Source organism: Carettochelys insculpta, chromosome 27 (assembly GCF_033958435.1).
Source record: "Carettochelys insculpta isolate YL-2023 chromosome 27, ASM3395843v1, whole genome shotgun sequence".
NCBI classification, from domain to species: Eukaryota; Metazoa; Chordata; order Testudines; family Carettochelyidae; genus Carettochelys; species Carettochelys insculpta.
In genome coordinates, this window is record NC_134163.1 from 10123786 (window position 1) to 10150233 (window position 26448).

Below are 26448 nucleotides of genomic sequence, written 5' to 3' on the forward strand. Positions count from 1 at the left end.
TGCCCCCTAGAGAAGGGGCTGGGGGAAAACAGCGGAACAGGGGTCATATGACTCTGCCAAGTGTCTCACAGGAGTCAGGGGCAGATGGAAAAAGCCCCCCAGAATCCTGACCCCTGGCTCCCAGCTCTGCTTTGAGGGGCATCAGTGGTCCCACTTGGCTGCGCTGGCTCCTCCCTGTTGGCTGGCTGATGGAGCCCCACGCCTCGCTCTTGTAACCAGAGTCTCAGGTGAAGCTGACGACCTTCTGGATAGTAAATCCACTCAGGGGATTCAAAGGCTGTTTGGCCACATTCAGTAGGACATCCGGGCTCCACCCTGCTTCAAGAGGCAGGGGACACATATAGGGCCTGCATGGGGGTAGTCACTGCAGCTGCGTGGGCGTGGAAGACACCAGCCTTTCTCTGACCACCAGCCTCTTCACGTACGTGCTCCCCAGAATCCTTTGCCCCAGGCCTGCCTGTTGCAAGGAGCAGTGACGAGAGCAGACTGGGACACCTGGGTAGGCCCTGATTTAGGATGGGCAGGCAGTGACAAGAGGGCAGGGCAGGCGCCATGCAGGCCGCCTCTCCCCACCTCCAGTGCCCTGGGAGCAAAGGGAGGTGAAAATTCCTGCTCCCCGCCCCACCTGAGCTGTCCTCACACCTGGCACTACAGCAGGGAGTGAGACTGGGGCCTTGCCCTGATCCACCCAGCACTCCTACTGGGGAGCAAGTCAGGCCAGTGGGACTTGCCCAGCCCCAGCTGGGGAGAAGGGGTCAGGGGTTTATAAGCCCCTGTGCCCCAATCCCACTCCCCAGCAGGAGCTCCAGGCAGGAGGAGCAGGCCAAGTCCCTGCCCAGGTGCCATGGCTGGAGCATCACAGGAGCAGAGCACAGCAAGCCCACAGGGCCCAGCTCCTGCTCCCCAGCTGACATGCTGGAGCTGGGCAAGCCCCTGCGCTGCAACCCTGCTCCCCAGGAAGAGCACCAAACTGGCTGAGGCAGGCAGGCACAAAGCTGGAAGGGGAGAGGGCCTGGATGTCACTCCAGCCCACTCGTGGCTACACCAATGGCTTGAAGAAGGGGGGTCTGGGAGAAGGGCTGAGCTGCAGCAGATTTCCTGCAGCGTGGGCGGTACGAGGACGGGGACTCCAGAGACACGCACGCCACTCGCAGCTGTAACATCTGCTGATCACAGGAAAGTCACAGACCCTCCTCTGCCCCTCAGATGCACATTTGCAAGCTGGAGGAGGATGTCTTGCATCTGGCGAGGCTGCGGACTGTGGCCATGCAGCTCACTCCAAGGCACGAGGTGGCACTCAGTGCCTGTTTGGGGCCCTTGCTGGTAAGAGGTTACGCCATTGCACCCTAACACACTGAAAAAGGGAACCCAGCAGACAGACTTTACCACCTGCCCAGGGCGACCACTCACACGAATGCTGCATGCGCTCCAGAAAAGAAGTGTTTTCTTATGGCTTTATTTATCACTTAGGATGGGAAAGAAGAAAACACATCACTGGTTCTCCCTCCCAGCTCCAAAATGTATTAATTACCCCTGGATGGCTTCTGAAGGAGCAGAGAGATCACTCCCTGATTAGGAGATGTTTATCAGGAAACTCTAATGAAGGTGAGATGCTGACACCATGATTAATATTCTGTTTCAGCAAGATTTAAATGAAATGATCCATCATGCCAAAGAGAAGATCAGCAATGCCTTCTGCCAATGATCAGAGCTGCCGAAAGTAGCTCAGGACAGGGGCGCTCTGGTACAGAGCTACAAATGAGCCAGTCACCTTGGCTTCCTGCAGCCAATGAAATCAGCTTGGAGAGATAAGTGCTGTCCTCACATCCCACCGTCATTTTATAATTTCTCATATGCAATTCCCCCTCCTGTCAGTGCTTTTCACTTCTGTTTGACACAGATCAAACCAAGCTTCACAGCATCCCCTGTATGGTTTGTGAACTGCCTCATTTCACAGATGGGGACAATTAAGATACCGAGAAGAAAAAGGGACTTGCCCCACAGCCTAAAACTAGGAGAGCCGGAAACAGAACCCGAGTCCTGGTTTCTCTCTCCTGTTCTAAACACTAGACCAAGGCGATCAACCCCACATTTGATCAACTGCTTTTAAAGCGTTTTCCCATCAAGGTATGAGATACTCAGAGGAAATACCCTTCGAAGCAGGAGAGGGTTGTCTACATCGGCACTTGGGTCTGGAAAACTTTTGTTGCTCATGTGCCTAAAACAAAAAACACAGAAAACCCACGTCCCTCTCACTGTTGTAAATTTTGCTGACAGCAGCACTGGTGTGGAGAATGCTACGATGGCAGGAGAGATTCTTCAGCCGACAAGCTAACACCACTGTTTGAGGGTGAGAGAACTCCCCTGCCAGCACAGAACAGCTGCACGAGAGACCTTAAAGCTGCACCAGGGGACAGTCTGTAGCAGGGATGGCCAACCATCACTAGGGGATGGGCTGCGTGAGTGGCCCTCTTTCACGTCAGTGGGCTGCAGCAGCCTACGATCCCTTGCGTTCCACCTGCGGCCCCCCAGCTGGTCCCCCCTCATGAACTGAGGCACTGGTGCCACTCTCTTACTTGCTCCTCCTCCTCTCTCCCAGTATTTTTGGAGCCACCAATCACCTGATTCGCGATCTATCCTGCTCCTCTTGCTTCCTCCCAACGCTGGAATGCCAAAAACAGCTGATTCCTGGGGTTCTAGGTCTGGGAGGGAGGGGGAGCAGTGGGACAGAGTGAATCAGGCGATCTGTATGCTCCAAAAGGGCGGGGAGGTAGGTGGCATGGGGCTGTGGGGCCCAGTGCACAACTGACACGCGGGGAAGGGTGCAGCCAGGGGCCCATGAGCTGCAAGTGGAGTCTTCGCGTACTGCAGGACAGAGGTTGCCCACCATTGATCTATAATATAGACAGAAAACAAGGCTTGTATATTTGTGCACGTAGCAGAATGGGGGAAAAATCTGTCCCATAAGTCTGAACTGAATTCTCCCTCTCTAGTCTGAGGCAGGAAGGATACCCTGCTCTTCAAGGACGAAAAAAAAAAAAAATAGGAAACCTCTCTCTGTTTCTGATCATGCTTATTCTACATTTGGTAACCCATTGCTTTTGGGGAGGGTGGGAGAGGGGTTTTGCATGTTACAAAACGCAAGACTTTCACCCAGGATTTGCCGCTGCAGTGCAGGGTGTGGAAGCCAGAAAAGCAACCGGCTGCTGCAATCTGGACATGAATGCGCTCCACGTTCATCTGAATTTTAAATACAGAGCGTTACGAGCGGTGTTCTAGGAACTGTCACAGCAGCAGTGTCAGACCAGCAGCCTCAGCACGACGGCTTTTATGGTAATTTTCAGGGAGTTACCCAGCAGGCCCTGCAGTGGGAAGAGATTTTTTCTTGGCAGCGGTCCTGAAGTAATTTTTTATGCTGTGTAGGCTGTACATAAATGTTTAAAAAAAACAATACGATGGGGAAAAGGCAGGATCCAGGCCCACTGACTGGGGATGTGGGGGTGAAGGCCCTGTAAATTATGCCAGAGCACGTCATGTTGGGCAGCTCTGAGGGCTGGGGTGGGGGAGCGTGCTGCAGTGTGGGCTGTGCTGAGAGCTGGCTGAACTGTTCACGCCAATCTTTTCCATCCGTGCACAGAATAAATTTTGTTATGTGCACCGACGCATGCGCAATGTGCACCACCAGGAGGAGCAAACAACTTAGCTATGGGAGAGTCGCTAAACGCTCATGAGCGCCTGCCCAGGCACCCAGCTTACAGGGAACTCTGTCTTGCTGCCTCAATCCCACCTCTTCTGCAAGAGACCCCACCCCTTCCAGGGATGCGGAACAGGGCCCCCCAAATGCACACCTTGTCCAGGGGACTGCCAAGGTTGTGGGCTTGGCTGGCAGGATCTAACTGGCTGACTTCTCCTGCTCTGTGATCACTGCCCTGGAAGCATCGTAGGCCAGTTTGGGGTAGGATGGTTTCACAAACAGGATTCATTACTTATTTAGTTGCGGTTGTTTCTGTTATGGGCAGGACTCGACCTCCTGAGGTCTCTTCCCACCCTAGGATTCTTCGAGTCAAGTGTTCAGGAGGATGTGCAGGGAGATCAAGACGCTGATTTATGAACACTAAAGAGGGAACACAGTAGCAATAATCCAACTCCCTCAAACCCATCTCTTCCTCTCGCCTGATCTTCTGCCAATAAATAAATAAATAAATCCCCTATATCTCCCTTTCTCCCTCCCCTCTGTTTATCCCATTTCTGAATTCTCCATGAGAAGATATTTGACTTTGCTGTTCCAGCTGTACATTTGCCATAATTCTCAGCACCGAGAATGGTTCCTGTCAGAGGCAAAACAGGAACTTCAAATGGAGATCTGGGAACTATGGCCCATTTTTCCCACAACCTCAGCCTTTCCAGCAGACAGGGTGGAATGGATGCAAACAAACAGTGTCTCACTCACGCAAGGAAGAGTTAATGGAGGAAAGAAAGCAAAAAGCCAGGAGGGAGAAAATCTTTATCCACGCAGGCCTCAAGAAACACCAGCCACTTAATTTAGATTTCACGAGAATAAAAATGAAACCAGATACTGTACAGGAGTAGTAGATGGAGAGACAGAGATTAAGATTTAAGCTCTATTGGAGCTTTTTGAAAGAACTGTTCTTGCAAAGCTTGCAACCCACATACCAGCACCATGGTGACACTGAAAACCAGCAAATGAAACAGATTACCCACACAAGTGAAACTGATCAAGCCAGTTTAATTGTCCCAGTGAGCATCAAATGAGGAAAACTAAGACGCTGGGTGTTTCGGGGACAGGGAGAAGCAAAGGAACAATAAATTAGATTTTTAGAAGCCCATCTCTCAGCTTTAATGATCCGCACAGTCATCAGCAACACAAGGAATTTTATTATTTTCTTCACAGCTCTGAAAGATGTTATGATAAGATTTAACCATCTCAAATACAGAATTTTAAGCAAGAGAACTGTTTCTTGAGAGGACATAATTCCATTTTGAGGAACCACACACACACCAAGGCGATATCGGCCCTCCAGCACCCATTTTGCACGATGCCAAGGGCTGAGTTTCCGAGCGGATGAGCAGCCACATAAAGCACAGCTACTCACTGTCAGAGATGCCAACGCTGGGACTTCTGTACCCAGAGAACGGGGTTAACTGAAGTAACAGCATCTCATGACACGTTTACTGCTTGCAAATGGAAAAGGAAAAAAGCCATGCTATGCAATAAGCTAGGACATTCTTGAATTCAGTTCCACCAAATGCTTAATTCTGGGCCCCATTGGACCAACTGCAGATGGACTCACAGAAAACAACAAATGTTGTTTGGATAGGAGAGAAAGGGGAGCCAACCCAGACCATTTGGAAAGTTGATTAATAAGTTCTTGTGCATTGTCCCATTTGGGAATCACTAGAGTACATGTTCAAAGTCTTACATTTTACTTCCAATTGAGAAAGCAGCGTACTGGATAAATTCCAATCAATGTTCTTTCATTTAGTTAGCATTCTGGATACTGTCCCAACCCCAAGCTGATAATACAAAACAAAAAAGGCAGCACAAATGAATCCCCAGAGAGAGAGCGAGAGAGAGAGAGAGATGCACACATACTATGTAGAACTGGTTTAAATCAGAAAACTTGCAAGGGTTTACCAAAATAGACATTTAAATTGAGGTTATTTACACCCACGAAAACTTGGAATGTAACATAGATGTCCTTAAACCATCTTAACACTCAGCATACATCAGTTTAGCAAAATATCAGATTAAATTAAACTGATTTAGCTAAAGCTTAAGCCAGTTTAAGTGCATCTACATTACATTAGTGGTTTGCCCAGTTTTGCTAAATTGATTTAAGAAACAATTCAGTTAAACCACTGCAAATTTTCTAATGTTTGCTAGACCTTATACTTCCAAATGCAGCTGGGGGAACTGAAACAGGTGGTATTATCGAGACCTTATTACAGGCTAAACCTCTCTAATCCAGCACCCTCAGGACCTGACCAGTACTGGATGAGAGAATTTGCAGGACCACAGGAGGTCATATTATCTAGCAGCATTACCAACACTTCCACTGCTTATTGGGCTTTTAGAAGACATTTAGGGGTAAATTACAGCTAAATAACAGCACAGAACACAGAGCCAGAACTGGTGGCTGGAAACAAACTTTATGGGACCGTAGGAAACTTGGCCACGCCCATGATAAGTGGTCGTCCAGCTCATTAAATCATGATGGACTATGGATGTTGCCGGACGAGAGGCTTCCGGATTAGAGAGGTTCAACCTGTATTAGTTATTTGAAACTAATTAATACATAGAAGCCCCAGCCTCATTGTTAGAAGCGACACAAATGTGAGCCTTGATGAGTTCCAAATTCAAGTGTAAGACACACACACACACACACACACGCAGACAGCAGGAGCAGGACAAGAGTAAGGCCACAGTAGTCAGGGATGGAAAAAATTGGACTGGCAAGGGGCATTCTGCTAATAGGTAGGCTATTATATCCCCTAGCAAAGGGACCACAAGAAATGGTCAGGCACACGAAGGGAGGTATGTGGGGATGTTCCAGTCAGCCTCTTGAAAGAGAGACAGATCCCAGCTCCACAGTGCAGGTGCCTCTCCCCTGAAAGTCAACAGCTGGGGTCCAGTAAACCCCTCACATCCCTCTTATTCCTCTCTGTAAACAAGCTGCCAGGGAAAATAAATAGTTACTAACATGGTCATTAACTGGAGTCTGGCGGAGCTCTGTCCAGGGCATTTCAGAGGAAGCCATCAGCTCTAAATGGACATGCTCTTCAGCATTCCAGTGCTTTAATATTTGGCATTAAGAGGAGACAGGGTGATGGGGGGAGGGGAACACAGCTAAAAGCAAGAACATTTTTAACCCCACCACTGCCAGTAGCCACCCCCGCCCAGCTACTATGCAGAAGCAACAAATGCGTGGTGGGAAACCTGCCCGCTATATATAGCAGTAATTCTCAGCAAGGGATGTGTGCGCCCTTGGGGTTACAGCTGGTCCTCCAGGGTCTTTCAGGAACATTTCCAGTACAACACTATCTCCAGATCTGGAGAAGTGGGTCTCCCCCATGAAAACTCATCACCTAATAAATCATTTTGTTACTTCTTCAAAGTGCTACAGGACAGCTCTTCTGTTTTGTTGTCCAGAAGGTACATTAGCTCATCTAGACCGTTGCCTTGTTTTACAACAGGCTACATAAAAACACTAGCGAAGTCAGTAAAATCTAAAAGTACATTCAGACAATGACCTGTTTCTACTGCATCACATGCTTTACGCTGAAAGGTGAGTATAATATTTCTATTCCAATTCATTGATTTGATAATAAGATGGTAGACAAGTATCAGAGAGGTCACCACGTTAGTCTCTGTTTTCAAAAGCAACAAGAAGTCCTGTGGCACCTGTGAGACTAACAGATATGTTGGAGCATAAGCTGTCGTGGGCAAACACCTGCTTCATCAGATGCATGAGTGGAGGGTTCCAGAGGCGGATTTAAAGAAGGAGGTCTCAGGAGAAGGGGAGGGCCAGAGCTGACAAGGTCTGCTTCCACCCTGGCCCCACTCTTTAAATCCTCCTCTGAACCACCCCCCAATCCCCCAACTCACGCATCTGATGAAGCGGGTCTTTGCCCATAAAAGCTTATGCTCCAAAATATCTGTTAGTCTACAAAGGTGCCACAGGACTAATACGGTAGAAAGTCATCAAGTTTTCAGTAGTCATCGTCGGTGGTATTTGTGTTGGATTTTGCAAGTAAGTTGTTTTAAAGTGAAGTGTAACTTGGCGGTAGGAAAAACAAATCTGACTGCTGAAAAGGGTACGGTAATCTGGACAGGTCAAATGGCCCTTGTTTCAAGACCTCAGATTACCTTATGACCATATTTCTCAACCGATGGTACATGGACTCTTGGGGGTACTTTAAAAAAAAAAAAAAGGGGGTACTTTATATGAAAAGGTTGAGAAAGGGGTACTTTATATGAAAAGTAACAGAGAGTAAGCCGTGCTAGTCTATACACTATCAAAACAAAAAGCAGTCAAGTAGCACTTTAAAGACTAGCAAAATAGTTTATTATTAATAATTATAATTAATTATAATTATATAAATATATAATTAATAATAATTATTAATAGAAAGCTCACCTAATAAACTATTTTGCTAGTCTTTAAAGTGCTACTTGACTGCTTTTTGTTTTTATATGAAAAGGTTGAGAAACACTGCACATCTCTTGCCTGTCTGGGCTGCACCTCATGTCCCACCCTCAATGCAGTTGTAGCCTTGGTCTCCATTAAATAAAAGGCCTGGCTTATTTAAGCAAAGTAAATACGATCCAGCCTCCGCTACTAGGTAAGAGCGGCTTCTTTGGCGTGGGTGTCTCCGAGGCACATTGGACTCGCTCCCACTCAAGACCCATCATCCACAGCATGGGGCCAAATTTAGATTTGAGGCCTCACCCAGCCTCAGAAGGAACTACAGGCAAAGCACAGGACAAGCAGACACTGCTAGAGGCTGCAGCTGCTAGAAGAAGCAGGGACCGAACTACCACAGCCCAGCCAAGTGGGCAAGTCCCAGAACTGCCAGAGGGAGCTGGAGGGGCCCCAGCAGATGTGGCAGCCAGCCCCACATACAGCGAGGCCATCAAGAGAAAGGGAGCCCAGGTAAAGCTGCTGCAAGACAGACATCGGCATGACTTCCAGCCACAGCTGGAGACATGCTGGAACCGCCCACACCCAGACACCAGCCATCCACAAGGACCATAGGACAAGACACCAGCGGCACACCATGGCTAGATGGGTCACAAGGTCCTGAACAAACAACTGAACAGTCGCTTGCTACGCAAGTCTCTGCATAAACCTCCTACTGACTTCAGCAGGCACCATGGGGAATACGTGGTCGAGTCAACACCCTGGCCCACGGGCCACCATTAATAAAATGGGAGCCTCTTCTCATTCAAAGCCGTTTGACAGCTTTTTGATCTGAATGCAGTCGAGCTCCAGGGCTCATGAGAGGTGCCAGCCAGCCACTCCCTCAAGGAGTGCCATTCATTGGCAAAGCATGTCCCCTGGGGAGCTCTGCGCACTAATCCACCATTCTGTATTTAAAGGCTGTTCTGCAGCTCAAAGCCAAGAGGCTTAGGGAAACAAAAAAAAAAAAAATCACACGTCCCAACAACCGCCATATCCGAGAGCGTCAAGAGGGCAACAAAGACTGAAAATTACTTTTTGAATCCTTGGGGCTGGGTTGCTGCCATCTAGCAGCGGCTTAGTAAGAACTCACGTACAGGGCATGCGGGACAGACTCATCCAGATGAGCAGAGCCAAAAATAATCGGACAGCGTCCAGGCAGCAACTACAAATATGGAGGCCAAGTTAGATAAACCAGTAAGCCGAGTGAACGACACTGGGGCGGGAAATGAAAGCTTGAGAGGAGCAGATTGGAACAGGCCTGAAAGACTGATGATAGAAAGGAAATGAATAAATAAAAATACATCTTTCCAATTTACTAGGCTAGCATTTCTCAACCTTATTTTTACTAAAGTATCCCTTTAAAAAAATTTTATCACTACCCCCAGACTTCTCTTGCATACACCTAAGGGTCCATGTACCACCCTTTGAGAAACATGGTCCTAAGGTAAATCTGAGGTCTTGAAACAAGCGCTATTCAACCTGTCCAGATTACTGTGCCCTTTTCAGGAGCCAGATTTGTTTTGCATACACCATGTTATGCCTCTCTTAAAAACTACTTATTTTCAAAAACATGCATAAATATCACCAAAGTCTACAACTGAAAACTTGCTGACTTTCTATCATCTTATTATCAAATCAATTAATTGAAATTGAACTAATGTACTCGCCTTTCAGTGTAAGGCATATGAAACAGTAGAAACAAGTCATCGTCTGAATGAACTTTTAGACTGCACTGACTTTACTAGTGGTTTTTATGTAGCCTGTTGTAAAACTACACAAATATCTAGATGAGTTGATGTGCCACCTGGAAGACCTTGGTGTACCCCCAAGGATACACGTACCCCTGGCTGAAAAACACTGGACAAGGCTGTGTCATCAAAGTAAACAAAAATCACTTAAACTACAAAACAATCAGCATGCTTGGATATTGAATGGACATCCAGAATATATGGGTTACTGCCAAAGGACAAGCTAGGAAAGGCGAGGCCCACGGGCATGAGCCCCAGTAATGTTACACTTTAGTTGGGAAAAGCAGGCTGGCTTGTAACACACCCAGTATGTGGGTGATGTATAATTCCAGGACTTGAAATCAAAGCATTTTTATTAATGTATGTAATTTATGCTTATAATGATCTTTATATTACAGTAATACCTGGAGACCTCAACCAAGATAGGGCACAATCGTCTCACACAGCAGGATGTTCTACCTAAGCAGAAGTCACAGTAGTAAGGGAAGAGCAGACAGAGAAGTGACTTGGCCAGAGTCACGGATCAGAACTCAAATTTGCAAACTGCTAGACCTGCATGTGATGCACAAGCTCTAGATTAGAGCCAAAGAACTGAAATCTTTTGATGGAAGGCAGTAAGGCTCATCAGTAAAAGTGGAAGGGTCTCACACTAATTTACTTTCCACCAATTTTTTACGTTTCCACTCTGCTTAGGCAAGGAAGCCTGGCCAATTTCACGTTTGTTGATGATCACTTTCACCATTTAAATTTCCTACAAATGTTTTCGGGTCTTCCAAGCAACTGGGGATGTTTGAATTTTCCAAAGCCCTTGCCTCCCGAAACTCCCAATAAATGTTATTTGTTGAACGGGTTTTGTTTTTTAAACCACGTAGGTAGAGCCCTGCAGCTAACTGCTTTATATCCAGGGGTATCCGAATCTGTGGATATGGTTGCAGATATCCCTGACTTAGTTTTGCAGATGCAGATACAAGTTTGGTATCAACACAGGGCCCTAGACATAGGCATTTATATAGTCTATCAGATTTCTCAACACCCTTCAGGCTTACAAAAGTTGTGGGTAAATTACACAATAACACCCATTTAACGCAACTGAATGACCTCTCTCTGCCTCAGATGCGGATTGCCGACTGCCACAGGTCGAGATGGCTTCGCTGTACTTTACCCTGCAGTGCCGTAGAAATTACATTTTAATTAGAAACTGAGGTTCAGGATAAGATCCTTATGCCTTAGCATAACCCTCTGGTGGACAAATTATGTTCCACCTCCCTGTACATCCAGTTCCCAAAACCACACGGAAGAGCCGTGGAAATGGACTCTACAAGCAAGCAAAGCTGTGAGACAGGACTTGCACAGTTGCACTGGGTTAGGTAATTTTTTTTTTCTTTTTTTTTTTTTTTGTCAGAATGCTGAAGCCAAACAAGGGGCACAAGACAAACTAGCACCAGAAAGCAGCTCCACCTGCAGCTAATGCCAGGCTCACGATTGCAGTAGTGCTGAAGTGTTTATTTAGCCACATGGACCAGGTGGTTCAGGGCATTCCTGCTGGCTGACTCCACGCAAGCTTGGGACTACAGTTACACTATAGTGCTCTATTGACAGAAGTCAAAGTTGGAAGACGTTTCCCGACAAAACTTCTGTTGACAGAGAGCACCCACACACAAAAGCAAATCAGGAAAGAGCTCAGCTCTGTCGATAGAGCAGACGGACTGCCAGGCTGCTCTGATTTATGTAACTCTTCTGCCTCGTGACTCTGGTCAAGTCACTTCTCTGTCTGCTCTTTCCCTACCACCCTGGCTTCTGCCTAGATAGAACATCCGCTGCATGAGACAATCACTGTGTCTTACTATCTGTGCCAGGCACAACAATGCCCTGTCTTGGTTGGGATCTCCAGGTATTACTGTAATAGAAAGATCTTTGTAAGAATACGTAACAAATTATGCTTTGAGGCAGAATGCTGCGGACAAAACACAGCACTTTTGTCGAGATACTGTTGACAAATCCCATTCTGTGTGTGCACACTCCATGAGTTTTGTTGACAAAACCGGGGTTTTGATGGCAAAACTTGCTAGTGTAACTGTAGGACTGGGCACTGCATTGTGCTGCAGTAAACTAGGTCTTCCCTCATCATTAGCTGCCGAATCAGGAAAATTGGACTTTCCCTTGTTTTACCACCACCAGGTGATTAACTTCGCATATCAAGCCAAGGCTGTAGTTGGAAAACATCCAGTTTGCACCTGATTTGGGATATCAGAGTCAGTGTGCGCCAAGACTCCTGAATAGGCGAGGGGGACAATTAATCCTGAGCCATCCCTTTCCATAAATATCTTTTAAAACAGAGACCTGGGGCAGTTCCCTGAATCAATAACAATGCATCAGCTGCTCTAATGACCTGCCTAGTGGGACATCAGAGTGCTCTCTCTCCCCAGTGAAGATAAAGGCAACAGAATTAAGTGTGCATTTCCCTGCAACATTTTACACTGCAAAGAAAAAAGTAGTATTTCACCCTTTAAAAACAAACAAACAAACAAAAAAACCAAACAACAAAAAAAACCACTGTGTGAATGTTGTAGGATCCCACTGAGAGAAAAACCACTCCCCTTCACCCTTACGGTACAAGTGGCAGTCAGCCACTTTTCTATGCTACGCTGAACTGAGATGGTTAAACGTTAAGCCCTAGGGGCAGGGACTGGTGGGGTGTTTGGGTCTGTACAGTACCTAGCACAACAAGTTCCGGTCCACACCAGGGGCTCCAATAATAAAAACAAACAGTATACTAGGGAAATGCAGCCTCACCTATCTTAGAAGGGGTTTACAAACATTAGCTAAAGACTTAACCCAACCCCGCAAGGCTAGAAAGCTTTAACCCCATTTTACAGATAGATTTACAGACACCAAGAGAGGCTCAACAACTTGCTTAAGTTTTCTACCGGAAATCACTGAGGAACAGAGCCCCGGCATCCCAATGCCCAATCCTCCTGACCCAACTTCTAGAACTCCCCTTTGGCAGGCCAAGGAACATAACTCTTGAGTAAGCTCTGTCTTATGCTCTGCTCATATTGCTTCTCAACACCTGCTGCCTCCGATGAGTACAGGTTAAAATATGTTTTACGAAGAGGATTTTTCACCCACAACCTGAGCTGCTCGGTCTGTTTCCCAGGACAGTTCAACAGGAATCCGTTAGCAAAGTAGGAGTGTTAGTTCAAGCCAAGGTGCCTATTACTCTGCTAGAAAAATATTTGCCTTTTCCCTTCTGAAATACAGGACCTCGCTGCATGCAGTGAAGAGCAACGTGCCAGAAAACTCATTGGTTAATAAATCAGTCTGGCAGGGAACAATTAACAGTTTCCAATAATCAATTAGGCAGGAGCAGCAATTCTCTCCCATCTAGCAACTGATCTGAAATATGGCCCCTTTTGTAATTACCGCCAGTTGGGTGCGTTTCGGAACAGTGCGCACCCGGCTAATGGCTGCAGCCTTGGCAGCCCACTGCAGATGCCCAGCGAATCAGGTGTTGGGGGGGAAGGGGTCACACCCTGGCCTCAAGTCAGGCCTCATACTGCAGCAGCCAAACGAGACAGGAATGCAAGGGACTGACATTCAGCCTCTGGTTTAGGATCAAGGCACTCCTGCAAGCCAAGCAAGCATTTATAGCAGTACTTTGCACTTCCTCTGAAGATCTCAAGGCCCAAGGTAAACTTGCCAGCATCTCGTGGGTAAATAAGTCACCTTAGTTTTACACAGGAAGAAAGTAGCAGTACAGATAAATCAAGCAACATGAACAAGGTCACAAAGCAAGTCAAACAGGCAGGCTGTGATTAGAACCAGTGCTCACAATGAGTATTCCCTGTAAGAAGGGTGCTTGTGTGACCACTCAGGAGTGATTCAGATGCTGCCCAAGTGATCAGCAGGGTGCCCACAGCTGGTTCTGCTTCTGCTGATGGTGCACATTCACATATGCCTCAGTGCACATAAAAATATATTCTGCACAGGGAAAAATCCACACCTGGATAGGAAAGATTAGAGGCAGCACTGCTTACAACTCCCAGTGCTGTGCTTTCACCACCAGACCATCCCTGCTGCTAGCACATGCAGAACACCAACTACTGACTGAAAACGAATGGAAGTCCTACATTTCAAACAGTGTCAAGAACAAGGATTGAACCCTACTACCCACGCTCCCCCTAATTACATTCATCATTGTGCAGAATAAATTTTGTCCTGTGCACCATATCACAAGCAGATGTGCACCACCCATAGAAACACAGGCTGCCAGCTGTGGGTGCTTTGCTAATCATCTAAGTGGCACCAGAATCTCTCCTGGGTGGCCACCCAAGCGCTCAGCTAACAAGGAACACTGGCTACTGCTGCATGAGAGCAAACCCATTAGTTTTCAGTGAGTCAAATCATCCTCTCAGCAGGAAGCAAAATGCAAAGTCCAAGTCCCAGGAACACGGAGAAGTGGTTTTGGTCCCAGCAGGGAATGGCCAATTGGTTCCTATAAACACACTCCGGACAGGCTGCAAGAAATCAGTCATTTCCGTCCCAACTGCAAGTTGATCCTTCCTTTGGGCTTAGCGCTGCCTGCGTGAGGGTCACAAGAAGGCAAATCATTCTGATCCCAACTGGAAACTCTTCTGGTCCCTCCCACACTCAGCCAGCAGCTCTCAAAGCGCTGAGCCCTGCCATCCACAGCACTAGGAGAACATTCTCTGCCTTCATCCCCCTTCCAGGCTCTCTGGCTGGGGAGCAAAGATGCTACTGGAGCACTGAGGTGGAAGGAATGAGAATAGAAAGTATCTTTTCTACCCCTGGACACACAAACAACAGAGTATCTGCCCTGGTATCACTACAGCCAGACCCTCCCTTTCTTTCCCCCATCTGCATGTAACCACTGCGCTCCACCAGCGAGGTGGTTGCATTTGAGTGCCACTGTACGCCTGTTCTCTGGAACCCATTGAGGAGTCTGAGCTGGCAGGCACTCTGGCAAAGGAGAGGAGTGGTTGTCCAGTATGGGCCCACCCAGCACAGAGGGAAATGACAGTGAGGCCAAATGCAGACTATGGGAGGTTACAATGATAAGCTAGGACTTGAGAAATCAGTCCAATTTTTTTCAGCTCCGCCACAGATAACCCGGGTGGCCCTGGGATTGTCACTTAACTTTCCATTCACCCCCTTTAATGTGGGGTTGAAAGCACTTCCCCACCTCAGAGGGGTGCTAGCATCAAAGACTGCAAGGAGCTCAGCACTCAGTACAAAAGCATATTTAATAGAGAGGACAAAGGAGGACATCACCCACTAAGGGCACCTGCCCAAAGACATGGGCCGGTGATGACAAACTTAAAAGGGAGGCAGTGGAAAAGCTGAAGGAGGTGGCTGTGAATAGAGCAGTGCCACACCGCAGGAGATGGAGCACACTGCTGGCTGGTGGTGCTCAGACCAAAAAGGCTGCCCTGCCTCCCAGTTGTTTGCAGCTAGAGGTTTTTCACATCCTACACCAACATTCTCACCTATAAATCCTGCAAGAGTGCTGGGAGCAGCCTCATTCATTCCCCAGAGCCTCCTTCCTTCCCACCAGTCCAGAGTGACCAGAGACCTCCTACATTAAAGTCACCAAGCTCCATAGCACTCCCCCATGGGTTTGGAAACCCAGCAGCTACTTCTCCCAGTCCCAGTCCCTTGGCACTGGGGAGAGAAATAGAATTAAACACACTGCCACAAGGATAACCTTATAATTTCTTTCGTTCCTGCTCAGAGATTCCTCAGCATGCTCCAGAACATGTGCCCAATGGCAACGGGTGAGGGGGACTTAGGGAGGGGACCACCTGCCATGTGTCCTTCCTTCCCCCATGCCCTGCCCCCTTCCAACCAGAAGTGGCGTGGCGCTGACAGTGAACGTGTGCATGGAGGCATTGCAGGGTACTCGTGAGCTTTCATGCACCTCCCATGCACCATCCCTGCATGTGCCTATAGTGGCAATGAAATGCTGCCACTTCAGGGGTGAAGCGCAGCAGCTATGCACAGGAAAGAGAAAAGGGGGAAGAAAGGGAGATTCTGACCGATGACATTAGTTTTCAGTGGCCCTTACAGAAGGGGCCTTGGGATGCACAGCGCCCAAGCAGACCAGAGCTCAGCATATTGATGGCCTCAGCTGAACGGAAAGGTGTTTACAAGCCACTGAATGCCACTTCCACTTCCCAGCGTATGCACCAGATGGGTGCCGAGGTCCGACACCGCGTCCTGCACCTTAAGTCACTGTTACAACTGCAGCCTCTGCGTAACAAAAACCTGACAGGGTTCTTCAGCTGTCTCCCGAAAGACGGTTCCGAGCACAGGATGAAAAACGAGCACAGAATTCCATGAACTCCATCTCCAGAGCTCTGGGCTGCATGGGGCTTCCAGGCAAATGGTGCAACAGCTGCTGCAGCATTCGACCGATGGGCTACCTGATGGTCTTTTCACTGCTGGATGGCAACTTGCCACTCACATCAGCTGCCATCCCCAAGGCATCCCACACCTGTGGCTCCCCCTGCACCCAGCCACTGGTGTCCCCCAGCAACACACTCAGAGCTCCCTGCTCTGGCCCAGTGACATGCACAGAATCCACCTCTTAACCGATGATTGATTTCTGAATGAAACACGACTCCACCCGTCAGCAGCATCACACGATTAAAGAGCATTTTGCCACCCCCAGCCCGTCAGCAGCACTTCACTGAACGTCTCCCACAGAACAATCAAGCAATGATGTGGCTTTTGCTTGACGTGACTCAGTGTTTCAGAGATTCAAACCCCCGCCCCTTATGCAAAGCCCGACACTGTGCCTGGCACCATCTCTCCTTGGAAAACTGAAAGTTACCATGTCAAAGGGTTTGGTGGGACAGACCCTGCAGGGGACACATTGCTATGAGGGTGATGGGACAGGCACGACATCACCAAGAAATGGGGGGCTCTCTTTCACAGCCATGGCCTGTTTGTCTTGTAAGAGAATCAGGCTGGAGCTACGCTCTCCGACTGCTTCGGCTCTGAGTGCAAATTAAAAAAGGATGGGCGCGCGCGTACACACATGCACACACGCACATGATGGGTAGACAGAGGAAAAACGGCATTGGGAAGCTTCCTCAATAATTTCTAGCCACAGGAGACACAAGGGGAAAATGCTGCCATTTACCCCTTCCCTTTAACAAACAAACCCAAAACTTTTCCAAATGCACAGAGTGTTCGTTTCTGTTCCTCTAGCTAGCAAGCGGCAGCACTTCTGACAACCCCACTTCTCTGAAGAGCTCTCCCTGGTTCGCCAGGCAGCCAGAGGGGAACCCAGCTGCAACTCTTTGCAAAGCAGCCAGGAACCAGGGCAGAAGGGTATACAAGCAGTGAGCGCCCAGAGCTAGGCAAGTCGTGCTTGCAAGCCCATTGCAAGCCAGACACGACCACTTTAAACCAAAGGAGGAGGGATTCAGCTGTCGATGGAAAACGTAAATCACCCAGGCTGCAAACAAACTGGGGCCAGAGGGAAGTCAGACAGTGCAGGCAGCATATCCCAACAGGGCTGATGGAAACGGATTTCCCTTTTAGAGATGCTTGCCCCAATTCTCTTAGCATTTGTTCCTAGTTGCAGCTGCGTGTTAATGTTTTGTACCATTATCTAACAGCACTGCCAAAGCCTAAGAGCAAAAGCAGCCCCTTGCAGAGCATGGGAGGTGGCACTTCCTGAATACTTGGATGGCTCCGCACAAAAAAAAAAAAAAGAGAAAGAACAGAAGAAAACCCACACAACTAATAAAAAAAACCCCAAGCCACACTCAGACTTTACATCCTAATATTTTCAATTGGTTTTGATTGATTCTGTAAATTGTGCTTTAATGCAGTCAGGAGAAAATTGCTCCAAGCTGAAAACATTAAAGTATTGTCAATTATCCCCCAAACACAGTAGGTTTACTGCTCCTCGTTTGCAGTACATCCCTCCACTCTGGTACGACACAGGCGCCACGGATGTAAAAATAGGCTGCAGGAAGCCGAGAGTCGTAAGAACTTACATTTTTCCCCTCCTCACAGTATGCGAGGGGGTTTTTGCATTCGCTTCTTCTGGGGCTGGGTCAGAGTCAATTCCCCTCCACACCACGACGCCAGACAGTCCACGAAAAGCAGAGCCATCATTTCACTTCGCCCTTCTCATCCGAGGAATTAGAAATGACAACCAACCGCCAGTGCTCCTCTCAGCCACAGTAATTCAGCGTTCACATGGCACACTCTACTGATCTGGTGCAGGCAGAAGCAACATGCTCAAAGTTGGTGGCAGGGGCCAGGAGCACAGAAGCTAACAATGAGGCTCTCAAGGAAGGGAATCAAACACAAGGGTTTGGCTGGTCATTCATACCCAGCCCAGAGGGGCTACTGCTTCCGCTTCTAGCCCCCCAACATCCACGGGAAGGAGGAGATTCTCTAACACATTCCATACTGTTCATCACCTCCCCAGCTGCTCCACCTTACAAGAGGACACAAACACAGCAGAAGCCAGCCCATTCTTTCCGTCTGTCATATCAATTCCAAGAGACTGCAGAAAACACATCCAGAGATGAGCTCTGCCCCCACCAGCACATAAAGACCCCACATTCCCTACACCGACACACACCTTAGGCTCCCATAAGCACCAAGCTGGCAGGATCCAGATTAGCCCTGCAGTGGGATGTGGCATTCGCTTGAAAGTCATGCCACCCTTTATGCCCAGCCACCTTTGCAACTCAGAATGCTTAGAGGCCAATTACCTCCCCCGCTTCTCCCATGCTGCCCCAACAGAACCAATCATGGTTTCCTGAAAGACCCCGGAAGGATCGGAAACAGGCTGACAGGGAATGCTGCAAAAAGCAGATTGTCTCATGTGAAGGCGCGAACAACATTAAGCACCAAGAATTCAGGGGGAGACTGGTCGTTAGACAGAAGCATAGCCAATAGTCTCTGCCCCTCCTGCCTGTAGCCAGTCCCATCATGACATATGAGAGCAAGACAGCCCACCTGGGAGTCCTCCGCCTGTGCAGCACTGACAGAAGAGCAGGATACCTTTCAATCCATCAGCCGTTCCCGGGGTCCACCACAAAGCGATGCTGTCTGCAGAGCAGGCGCTCCTGGAGACAGGCCAGAAGACCTTATCCTGTGATAAATCCATTTGGTTCTGACCATACGGACTGGGAACTGGATCCCTTTATTCCATCACCCAAACCACTCAAAACTACAGTGCGTTTTACTCATCCGCTGGCTCCGGCCCGCAGCTTCCCCCACTCAGCCACCCCACGCATCTAAAAACAAACGGGAGCCACTGAAGTGCCAATTTATAAGCAGTATATTGCTGGGGGGCAGCGTTCCCTGTATGCTCAGCACGTGGGCAGCTGCCCAGGAAAGACTCAGGCGCTACCCAGCTGATTAGCACCCACAGCCGGCAAGCACGTGTTTTGATGGATTGTGCCTACTCACACATGCCTTGGCGCACATAAAATTTATTCTGCCTGTGGATGGAAAAAAATTACAGACAGCACTCGGAGGGGGCCCGGCTCTGTTATCAGTCAGCTGCAAGAGGACCAACTTGAAAGCATTACAAATTTGGTGTCCAAGGGCACAAAAAAAGAGCTTAGTTTTAGAACTGCAGCGGGAAGGATAGAATCATCTCCCCCAGATGACGCAACGATCTCCCCCTGATGCTGCAAGTTGAGATTACAGCATCTCTCTGCGCACTGCCTCACTTTCCACTCACTGCCCCCTTTGGGCATATTGCCAATTATTGCTAATTATGCCGATTCTACGGAGGGTTAGAGCATCATTAGACACAGCAGATAGAAATCCCGTTACCAAAGGTGGGGAGGCAACGGCAGACCACAATGCTGCAATTTGGCTGGGAGATTGTAATTGTCACCACTCGTCTCCCTCCAGCACAATCTTCCACCCGCCCCTCCTTTAGGTATCACCACTGCACTACTGTGGGGATCAAAAACCCAGATTACAAAGAAATACTCTGCAAAATCCAGATTTTGTCACCAGGGCTTCTGAGCTTGGTAACTCTGAGCCTTGGTTAATTTTATTTTGTTAGAGCGTAACTGGCAGGCAGCTGCAGTCCAAAAGCACACCACTAGTTGCTTACCTGCCTCTGATTTGTGTGTATGTGTACGAACACTCACACAATACCTTTCTGGACAGACCATATGCCATTTGCCTGTGCCCCTTTTCTGACTCCCCCTTTGACTGCAGATTCCCTCGTTATCAACAGGCACCTGAGAGCCAAAACATTGTGCAGCGAGCAGAGACAAAACATCACACACCTGTTAAGAAACTGGAATATAAAAAGAGCTTTAATTCCAAGAACACACATGAATAACCCCATTGGCTAAAGTAGCCAGTGCCTATGAGGGGAAAGATTTGACCGTTTGCCTCATTTCTCCCACAAGAGCTGCCCAAATCAATCAGGGGTTTTAACAGTGCAGGTCTAAAGCCAGAGGCCTCTTTCAGGGATGCCAGTGTCACACCTAATTTCTATGAGATTAAATAATGTGATGCAAATGCCACACACAGAGGCTTCTCGCAGATCCAAAGCAGAAATCTGAACACAGCACAGATAAAATGGACTACAGTAGAATACATATGGTAATCAAAGAAACCCTCCACCCCCACACCAATACACTACAAGAGTCCAGCATTGCATTGACTCAGCAGCAGGGAAATCCAGATTCCAGTCAAAGGTTGGCTATACGGCCAGCCAGCCCTGATGAACCACCTTGCCAGCTTTCCAGCCCGTACACAGGTGCAGCAGCGGGTAAAATACACCAAGAAAACAGCACACTATTTCTCTGATTGAACTAGAGAACACTGCTCTCCTACAGATACAGCCTAGAGGGAAGGGTCAGTGGGAAGATTAACCTCTCTTCTTCAGAAGATAACCAAAATCTAATTTAAAAGCATTCAATGTTCTGCTAAGGTCCCTCTTCTGGCATGTCCCCTTTCCTGTTCCATTAAGCCATGCCAAATAAATACATAAGACCCAAACCACAGAGAAATTAAAAAGTGCAGTCTCAAGAAATCCCAGGTGGTGTTTAACGATGAACGAACAGCAAGCACGAAGAAAGCAAGCCAGGGCAGGAGATGCAGACATGGAGCTGAACAGAGACCCAGCACGCCCCCTTGGGAACAATGCAATCAGTCCAAGCACACAATGAAGGCCCGCAGGAGCAGTTTTCAGAAAGGCAGGAGGGAGGGATCCATGTCTGTCCACCCCCTCCCCCACAGGCAGCAAGATAGACTTTACGGACCCTGCACCGTAACTAAAAAGATAACAGGAAAGATGGTGGCAGTTTCAACTGAGTACGCTGATCAGAGCTGATACCATTAGAAGGGCTCTACAGGTCGCTCATTGCCAATCGGTGCAAGGGCGATGGTTCCAAACGAGCAGAGGAAACAAGGTTCATTAGCTGCTGCTTACAGGGGGAGAAGGCAGGGCTTGTGTAAAAGCAGACGGGAGACATGGAGCAACAGCCCCTTTCTTAAAGAGAAAATAGGTTACTTCATTACATATGGAGAGTTCCCCCTTTTCAAAACGTTTACTGCTTCAGCCCTAAGCTAAGCAGCATCTACACCCAAGTGAGATGTCCAGGTTATTTCTCCATCTCTTAGGTAATTCATTCCCTTTTCCTGGGCACGACTAAGCCATTTGTGGCTCATAAAGCTACTTTTGGAGGAATAACCCCCCACCCCCTTTCTTAACTTTGGAGAAATAACTCGCATTTTTGATATACACCAGAGACTGGTTTTATTAAAACGCCCCTTGGGGAGAAATATCACCTTGAGATCTCTACTAAGAAGGTACTTTTCACCTAATCCAACCCCCAACTTCCTGCTTCAGGGGCCTAGATGTGCACCATGATTTTTGAAGCTACTTTGTGAAGAGCAAACCTACAGGCCATTTACACTGTCTCTGGGGTATAGAAAAATGGAGCCCAGGCTTGGTGTCTACGTGATGGAAAGGAAAGCCGTGTTCCACAGCAGCAGCAGGACATGGTGGGGGATAGAAACATCCCACAGAAAAAGACGACCTGCTTGTGTGCATCAGTGTCATGCCATGACACAAGTTACATGATGACACAATGGGGTGCAGTGCCATCACTGCTGCTAGGTGTATGCAGACTCTACAATTGCATAGGGCTCCACACAGCTTACTAGCACCCCAAAATGCCACCATGTGCTTTTAACACAGACCAAACAAGTGTATTTCTATGTGCTGCTTTGCTATATTTTTTGGTTCACAAAAATAACACAATTAATATTTTTGGGGGGTGAAGGGTAAGAGGGGTGAGGACCCCCCCCAAATATTCCAGTTTAGTTGCCCCAGTGGGCTACCCACCTCTGCCCATAAGGCACAGCCTGCAAGGAAGTGCAGGGACCACAATGGGGGACAGGACAAAAGCAAGGCGCAGTCCTGCAGAGCAGGGGCTGAGACAGGCTAAGGGCACTGCCATGGGGGCAACATGCCAGCACAACCAGAAAACACTGGGCAATACTGAATTCTGACCAACAACAGCATGGGTCACAGCATGGGAAAATCCCAGCCTGGGCACAAGTGAGGTCAAGCACAAGGGCTGGAGGCAGGTCATGCACCAGGCAGTGGGTAAACTGAGCAAGGTTTTTGGTCGGCCTGCTAGGCAAGAGGCACTTGGTCATCATAAGGGGGCAGGATGCTCCAAGGCTGGGGCACAAGGCAGCTGGAAGGTGGGTGCGCTAGGAACCTCCTGGTCTGAGAGGGCTGTTTCTGGAGCCTGGGGAGGCTGCTTCCAGCACCACTGCAGCAGGGAGGGTGGAGAAGCAATGGGTGGTACCACATGGAGGGGGCAAAGGGTTTCCCTCCTGAGACTTGTCCGCACCCCCCCAGGCATTGCAACCTCCCCCAGCAGCATCCTGGGGCCTGGAGCAGGGAGGAGCCCCAGCAGCCTCCTCTCTGGTACCTAAGTGCAATGCCTGCCAAGGATGCGGCTCCCTTACTCTCCCCACCCGCCGCCCCCCAGGGCAATGGCCGGTTGCACCAGCAGCGCATCTTCCGCGCCCTGCTCAGCGTACGCCCAGCTTCCCTTCGCCGCAGCCGGGTCCCCAGCGGGGCTTCCCCTCCCGAATCCCCCGTGCAATGCTTAGGGCTCCCCCGCGGAGCTTCCCCGATCCCGTCCCTTTGTATCCAGCGCCGGGCCGTCCCCAGCCATCCTTCCTGCTCCAGCAACCCGAGAAAACCTACTCCTTCCCCGGGCAATCCCCGCTAGGAGCGGCTGCACCCTGCCTTCAGCCCTGGGGAACGCCTGCCTATCTGGAGCGCCCCCCCCGCGCCACGCGACCTCTTCCCTCCCCGGCACAGACCCGTTGCAACCCGCCCCCTCCCCAAAGCGACCCTCCCCCACTCCCCGTGCAATTCTCGCCTCCACCCACTGCAATCTGGCGCAAGCTCAACACCCCCCCCGTTCCCTCCCCCCCATCTCCAGAGCTCGGGCGCTGCCCGAATCTCTCCCCAATGAAGCCCCTCCCCAATCCTCCACTGCAACCTGCCCCGCTCGAGCTGCCCTCCACTCCCCTGTAACTCCCGAGGCTCCGCTACCCACTCCCCGTCCCTGCTCCAATGCACCCGAGCCCCCCAGTGCACGGTTCCCGGCTGCTCCATCGCAATCTGCCGCCTCCATGCAACCCCACTCTTGCTCCACTACGACCCCTCTTGTTCCAACGCCCCCTGCCCCACACCCTTCAGGTTCCAGCGCAATCTGCCCCGCTCCATTGCAACCCTTCTTGCCGCTGCTCCGATCCAACCTGCCCCACGCCCCTCAGGCTCCATTGCAAACTCCCCCCCATGCAACCCCTCCTTCTGCTCCAACCCAACCTGCCCCCGCGCTTGCAGCGCCATTGCAACCTCCCCCAACCCGTGCAATCACCCTCCTGCTCCATTGCAACTCCCGATGCTCCCGTGCAACCTGCTGTCCCCCCACCCAAAACTCCAGCGCCCCCCAAGGCTCCAGCGCTTCCCCCACCCCTTACCTGGCGGCTGGGCTGTCCGCTCACATCCTCACCCGCCGGCCGGCCGGAGGAGGCGCATTAATCCCGGGCAGCCCCCTCCTCCCCCGGACCCGCTCGGCTCCCGGCTGAGGATACTGCGCGGAGGAGGGGGCGGGCGGGCGCGCGGGGGACACTGCGGCTCCAGCTCCCTCCCGGGCTCCAGCCACTCTCACAGGTGATGTCATTCCCCGAGCCTCCGTCGCCTGACGTCACTGGGGGAGGGGCCCGGTAGGGGGCGGGGCGCCTCGCGTCACCGCGGAGGCCAGGGAAGCCGGCGCCGCGGGGTCCGCCAATGGGAGGGCCCGCCGCCGTCACGCGGGGCGGGCGTGGCGTGGGGGAATTTAAAGCGCCGAGAGGAAGCGGCGCACGTGGGCGCCGTAGCACATGGTGTGCTTTGAAGTGGGTGCGGGGCTGGGGCTAGTGCGAAGGGGAAGGAGCGTGGGAGCGGTTAAAGGGGGCAGGGAGGAGAGGAGAAAATTTGCTAGTTGGGGTGGTTCATGGTAGGAACCCTTTATGATTGGAAGAGGGGGAACGAAAGCATCCTGCAAAGGCGGGTGAGTGCTTAAATGCAGGGAGAGATGTAATTAACTGGAGGAGTAGGACAGGGGGTTCAGCCTATTGGCCAAGCTTGTGGGCCTGCTGCAGCTGCCTGCCTTGCTAGGCTGGTGCTCCCTCATTTGGAATAGTAACAGAGAGATAGCTGTGTTGGTCTAGAGACTATAAAAACAAAAAAGCAGTCCACTAGCACTTGAAAGACTAACCAAATAATTAATTAGGTGGTGAGGTTTTGTGGGACAGACCCACTTCTTCAGACCAGAACAGACTCAATATTTAAGGCACCGAGAACCAAAAATAGTTATAAAGGTTGACAAATCGTATAAATTATAATTAAGGTGGGCAAATCAGAAGAGAATAACGGTGGTAGGAGTGGGTAAGTCAAGAGGCAGATAAAATAAAGTATGTAAAAGAGTCCATAGAATGGTTCACGTAATTGGCACCCCGGTTTAAACTACATGTTAATGTGTCAAATTTGGAAGGGAGCAACTTTCTGATTTTTGGCTCTGAGGGCTAGCCCTATTAGTCTGTAGCTTCACGAATAACAAGCAGTCCTGCAGTGCTAGCTTTGAGGTTGTTGTATTGCTTTTAATTGGTCACGGGGGTAACAAGGCACCAGATCATCTCCTAACTCCTGTCTGCTCCTCACCCTTGTGCAGAAAGAGAGCTCTAGCCTTAAGCATCACTTAAATCCCACTTAAGCCCTGGGAAGAATGAAACACTACATAGCTCTTATGCTGGGGTCTGGTGGGGAAGGGCTGAATTTTACCCAGAGATTAATGAAGGAGCTAACCCAAAAAGACAACTTAGCACTTCTCTCATGCACAAACACACCAATGCATCTCCAATTCTTAAAGATTTTCCCTCTTCCATTTGGAGGAAATCTGTTCCCAGGCACGTGCTTTTCAGTGAGATTTTTGAAAATTCCCTATCACCGTTTTTTTTTAATCTCCCTTGTTCATAAGGTCACATCTTGACAGAGCCCTGGGTACACACTGGACGTTTCGGAACCCTACTAGAGATGCCAGCTTTAGGAAACTGAAATGCTGCAGCTCAGGGTTTGCAACTCCATAATTGCATCCTCACATTCATATTTATTTTCAACAACTACAACATGCGGGTGGCTAATTGAGTGTTGCAGACACTCATCGCCCCTGTCCTGAGTGTGCAAAGGTCCAGGCAAGAGGAATTTGGTCACTTAATCACATTTATAAAAATCAAATACAGAAACAACCTCTTAAAGCCATCCCTCAGTTGACGTGGGATTGTTTCCAATATATTTTGTATTCTGATGGGCTTAGCATCTTTCACCATCAGTGAAAGACTGCAATGTTTATGTTTCTCTGCTATGTCAATGCTTTTCTTACCTGACCTAGATCTATTATTTCAGGGAGTGTCTAGACTCCTCCCATTCATATTGTTGGGAAATGATGGGGGCAATGTACATGCCTACACCACAAAAACAGTTCAATATGGAGCCTGTCTCATTTCCATGATGTGAAGCTAATGCTGCCCACGTTGTATTTAAAGTCTTGAATTTGCACAGGTGAACTCCAGCACAAGTGAGAAGAATTTAGCATAGATGCATCTAAAGAGAAGTACTTGGTGTAGTCTTTTATTAGACCCTTAAATGTAGCCTTTTGCATGCAATAAAAGCAATATCCTCCATCCTCTACCCTTGGTGTAGCCCTCAAGCCCCTTAAATTTAACTTTTTGCATGCAAATAAAGCAGTATCCTCCATCCTGCAGCCCTGATTCTGTATGAGGCCCCTGTGATCACATATATTCACCACCAACATATCCTTTTACATCAGGCTGCAGCATGTCACAGGTTCTTCCTCTCTAGTGCCCACCTCATACCCTATTTCTACAATGTTCCAGTGTTT

At 49.2% G+C, this 26448-nt stretch overlaps 1 protein-coding gene across 6 annotated transcripts in view; it reads right to left on the bottom strand.

The window, feature by feature from the left end:
• The window catches only part of PTPRS (protein tyrosine phosphatase receptor type S), a 267499-nt gene extending 243342 nt beyond the window's left edge, over window positions 1–24157 (bottom strand). For all 6 annotated transcript variants that reach the window (XM_074978298.1, XM_074978303.1, XM_074978302.1 and 3 more), the window contains exon 1: window positions 23990–24157. The gene's annotated coding sequence lies outside the window, so the exon portion shown is untranslated. The remainder of the gene's footprint in view (window positions 1–23989) is intronic.
• Between the last annotated feature and the right edge of the window lie 2291 nt (window positions 24158–26448).